The sequence below is a fragment of the Mytilus galloprovincialis genome, chromosome 3 (assembly GCF_965363235.1).
Source record: "Mytilus galloprovincialis chromosome 3, xbMytGall1.hap1.1, whole genome shotgun sequence".
NCBI classification, from domain to species: domain Eukaryota; kingdom Metazoa; phylum Mollusca; class Bivalvia; order Mytilida; family Mytilidae; genus Mytilus; species Mytilus galloprovincialis.
In genome coordinates, this window is record NC_134840.1 from 101,088,684 (window position 1) to 101,094,474 (window position 5,791).

The window sequence follows — 5,791 nt, forward strand, 5'->3', positions numbered from 1 at the left end:
GAAAATATAGCGCCCGGGGAACAGAAAAAGCGCCCAGTGAAAATATATAGATATTTTATTGGCATGAGACAAATTTGTTAAGTTATGAACATTGAATTTTTTTTATTTTAGACAAGTAATTTGCAAATTCAGATAATAGACATTTGTAATAAAGCACAAAAACAAGTATGAATATTTCAATTTTAACAATAATATATGAATACTTTTCAAAAGATTGATAATAATGGATCACAGTTTATGTGGAAGATTTATAAAATGTAAGACATCAAAAGACATGTTTTTCAAAAACGATATCAAAATGAGAAATGTATAAGACAACCCAAATTTCACAGATAAATATTAATTTAATCAAAATTAAAAGAGGTACACATAATAAATCAGCACATGAAAAAAAGAAGTACTATACATGTACCGTAGTTAAAACAAGGGGGTAAAAAACAGGTGTTTGGTTTAAATTTAAGTCTAAGCATTTAAACCCTGATAAGCATAGCCATTGAACATGTTGAAGCAGTTTTAGTTTTATAATATGATATAATTAATAAATCTATGTCAGCATCTGTATAAAAAAGTGTTCACCATGTAGTTGCAAAAATATTAGACCTCAGGCTACGATTATTTTTAAATAACAAAATATACATTTTGATCGAGGACAATGTCTTTCATGATTCTTCTATATATACTCTTATTTATATTTATTTACTTACTTATATACAATTTTGAAATGTAAAATGTAAAAGTGCAACAAAAGTTTAGATGTAGCATCGTACATATCCCCATTTATATTAAGGACAAAACAAGCAATGATTAGTTATTTTTTAAGGGGAAAAAATATTGTTATTTTCTTCTCCCGGGCGCTAATTTTCTTCTCCGGGCGCTAATTTTCTTCTCCGGGCGCTAATTTTCCTTCACCGGGCGCTTTTTATTTTCCCCGGGCGCTTTTTCTTTTCCCGGGCGCTCCCGGGCGCTTTTTAGTAGGACCGGATAATACATGCGATATGAAAAATTCGATACTATCAGCATATAAGCAAGACTGGAGCCCCCCCCCCCCACCCAAAACCCCCCGACTTCAGGTCAGTCAGTGGACCCCCATTATAAACAGTTCTGGAACCGCCACTGATACATAGCTGTGAGGAATAGAGATCAATAAAGCGGCAACAAAAAAAAAATAGACTGATAAACGATCTTTATAAAAGGGTCGTTTACGCCATTTATTTCATTGGGACTGTCAACGTACATTTGTTCCACCTAACAGAAGTTGCAATAGTCCGGCCGATTGGTGCAGATATAGAGCAGAATTGCTCACTTGATGAGGAAAGCATGAAACTTTGCATAGAAGTTCTTGGTTATATATCCTTTGATTTCAGCTATGGACCCACTCTGAAAAATCCAATATGGCTGCCATTTTCAAGATGGCGGAAAAACGGTATAAAATTCAAGATTGTCCTAAAAGTATTTTATATAATTTCGGAAATTAAAATAATGATTCTTAAAAAGACCTTATGTTCTTGAATTTGTTATCAATTAATTCAAAAGTATAAAACAAATAATTTGGGTATTTCTATAACACATAAGTTGCAAATATAGCTGCATATACAAAAACAAATAGTGAAATTCAAAATGTTAATCAATATCATAATGTTACATGTTATTGTAATTGTTCTTGAAACGCTTTCAGTTTTAATGGTTGGAATGAAACAGGTTGAAACGAGTCGATTGACGTTAATATAAGTCGGATAAACTCATCTTAACTTTGAGGCAGTGCCGAGGGCACCTTGTCTCGTGTCTCTTCAATGCCACGTCTTACGTCACTTATCGCGTTTGCATCTGCCGTACCCACTACATCGTCAAATTATTCTATGTAATCAATAGGTGTACCTTTCTTCAGGCGGATTAGACGATTTCCATCATTTAAAATGGTTAAGGGGCAACTATTTCCTTTTCCAACTACGTACGTAACCAATTTGCAACATTTCAGCGAGCATGGTCCTAAAATGCACTCCTGGTGAGCACTTTTATTAGTCTTAATGGTAACAGTCATGTTTGAATTTGGTGGAACTGTGATGGTTCGTTTTATGCAAACTAGCTGAGTTAAAATCTCGTTTCCACTATTAACAAATGACGCATTTATCTCTTTATTGTTAATGGTAATTGTGGGACTACTCAGGTTTATCACTGCGATCAGTGTGTCCAAAATAACTAGCCTAAGTATAACATCGTCTGTTAATGGCTCTTTGCACACAACCCATTGTATGTTTACTCTATTAATGTCGAGAGTCGTTCCTTATAATCTTCTCAATAACAAGCTGTTAACCTCACCACATAGCGTTACGTTCTCCAAATCTCAATTTTCTACCGGAATTAATTTCTCATTCACTAATGTTATCATTGCAGCAGTGTCCACAATCATGCTCACATTCTGGTCATGTGTAGTACCTCGTACTACTAAGCTATTACAAATGGTTCGTCTGATGACAATATTGGACGAGGCACTGGGCCTCTGTTCGATTGTGTGATAAGATGATGTTTCATTGCCAATAGACTTTGGAATCTGAGTTGTCCTACTGACCCGACCCTTTGCTCCATTGTTGGGGTTAAACTTTGATTTGCTCCGTATCCTGGTGAAGGTGACCGTTGTCTGAAATATTCGGGATTTCTGGAGTTTGTCCGTGGAGATGCTAACCGTTGTCTTTAGGGACTATATGATCTCTAGCTTAGTGGGGGTGTTACTGATCGATAGGCATTAAGCTTGGATGTACTTCTATCTGCCGATTTACCGCGATTGTATTGCTCAATAGATCTTCCACGTTTATATTGATCAGGTGATCTTCCATTGAACTGGTGATCTTCCATGATTTTTTTATCAGAAGAACCGAGATTATATTGATCGGCCAATCCAGTGTGAGGTTATGCAACTCATAATCCAAAGGACTGCTCATATTTTCTTTAACGGTGGTCGATGGTCATAATTGGCACTTTTTTATCCATATATCGCCATCTGGTTTGCTTTTGAGGTTTTCACGTGTTTTAACGCCTTGTTGAATGTTTCTAGGTTCCTCTCTATTACATGCCTTGAAGATTCTTTGTCTTTACATCCTCGACGGAATGTTTTGGTTGCAATCTGGTTTGATCGTCTTCCTTGCTGAAGCGCTGCTCCAAATGAATGCTTTTTAAGGCCTTGGAATCATCATCTGTGTTTACCATGCGAGCGTACTCAAAGCCATCATCGGCCTGGCAATCTGGGGCCTACACACATTTTTCCTGATTTCCCATTGTCATCTACCGGCAGTTCGTTCAAATTGGTAAATGAGCGCCTCCCAAGAGATGGATCCTCTTCAATTGAGTTTTTAAATTTGTGGCAGCTGTGGGCTTCGGCTCCGGTCCCTTGCTCAAAGATGTTCTTGCCACATGGTATATTCTCTCTCCAGTGAAGAGTCTGAAGAAGAGGTGTTGTCACACTCTTTTTCTTTCCTCTGCTCTTTCCTGGATCGGTCAATGGAGCCAACTTGATGTTATGGGAAGCATATTAGAGCTCCAGAAGCGGACGAGGTTGTCATAATTGGAGTGATAAATGTGGGATTTGCCATTGACTCGACTGGGATGATACCGTAAGTAGGCACTGCATTCAACATTGGAGAAACTTCATAGAATTCATTTGCAGCTGATTGTTTCTGTAATGGTGTGCTGATCTAAACCAAATATAATGGACTCATAGTAGATGGTTAGTGTGCGTAAGAAGACACATAAACCTTTTGCTGGTATCCTTGATTAGTACTAGAGGTTTATAGTATGTTCTTAAGTAGAGATTGTTGTTGAATAATTTGAACTGTCTCATGCAGGGCCAAGGGCACTGGCATAGGACTTTTCACTTAAGGCGAAGACACCTTCAACAGAGTTGGCACGGTTTATGGTTCATGCGAACTACAATTGTGGAAAGACCCACTGCATGGATTTTGTTGTGTACTTTTGGTAAACTTGCGTTGTACTGGCTAAGGTCAAATTTTGGCTTAGATGATGTGTCCATTGCAGTAAATATTAACTTCTTTATTTCGATTGTCCACTGATTCATTCACAACAGATGCCAGTTGTTGGAAGGTACCATGCTGTTCAAATGCACTTTCAAATAAAACTGTGTCTCCTTCCTCAGTTGTTGTCAGCTTGTCCATTCGTCTCACCACAACATTGAATATCTTATTGGTCTGACCATCAATTCCGTCAAGCAATTATTATTAGCCTTGTGGTCTATCCTGTCTTCAGACTGCTGAAGTTGCTGAGATATTGCTTTCACCTGTTTGTTATTGATATTCATTGCCACTTTCTGTTCAGCTTGAAACGTAATGAGACCAACACATATTTTATATATTCGCGCTTCGCTCTGTTTTATATTGCGGTAAATATCAACTGTTCTTTTAGCATTTGATTTTCTATCTGTTAAATACTCTTGGTACAATTGTTTAATAGTCATTTCTGAGCTGTCCTCTGTTAAAGCGTCTTCAGCTGTGGGTTTCTCAATATCACCAAGTGATTTAGTTTCTGCCATTTCAATGTTCTTGTCCTTGTTGTCCTCAATTCCTGCCATTTCACTGATATGTGTTTAACTGATTCTCAATTCAGTTTAATGTCTCAAATTGCAAAATATTGCGACCAAGAGATAAGATAGGCACTGAATAATATCTTAAGGCAGATAAATCCCAAATTACAGCTTTTATGTGTGACCCAAGACAACAAATAGTGCAGCTTTTAATGAAAGCTACTACTGCAGCTTTTTATGAAAGCTACTACTTTGTGTATGAAATGACAAGCAAGGCAAAATCAGAAAGGACAGAACTTGGACAGATATCAAATGACACTATACATCAATAAAATGCTTATATTCAGGTCAATTCTCAATAATGAATATTTGCTTATTTTTCAAGGCGGCCATTTTGAAAATAGCCGCCATTTTGTATTTCAAAAATGGAACAAAACAAAATCTTGCTAAGTACACCAAGTCATTCAAATATGTTGATTTTTGTGCACCCAGCACCAAATCCACTGTGGTTTGTGCAATACTGGAAAATATTTTAGAACGTACGGCAGCCATCTTGAAATAGGCCGCCATATTGAATATTGAGGATGGGTCCATAGCTAATATTGCTCAGTACACAAAAATGTACCATCATGCAAAAATTGGTGCTTTCCTCATTATTTGAGCAATTTTTTCACCGATCGGCCGGACTACAATGGAAACTTTGTTTTAAACATTGTCATAATATCTATTCCTGTTGGAATAACTATTCTATACCATTTATTCCGTTTTGAACAATTACTGTAATAGTTATTCCTAGTTTAAAGCAGCTTTTGGAGCTTATATTATGAAGGAACTTCTATTCCGTGACAGACTAAGCGTGTGGTGACCTCTCATTTTTATTATATTTTAAAACATATATCGATATAAACTACATTTTGGCGAATAATGAACAATTTCTATCATTTTTTAATTATACTACATATACCAGTAGAAAGTATATACCACCTTAATGTTGGGGAATTATGATGTTTAAGGAGGGAAATAATATACAAACCATTTTTATAGTATAAATAAGATAAAAGATGTTCTGCCAAAATTTAATGTTTCTTTTCTTAAATCGTAAAAAATATGTCTAATTTTTTTTAATTACACATTTGAGATCATTTGAAATCAACCAGAAAATAAAGCTTTTATGTGAATTAATTATATTTCAAAATAAAATCTGTTCTTTATTCATATGCATTCTTTAACAAGATTGATTTGTTTACATCCAACCAATCATGA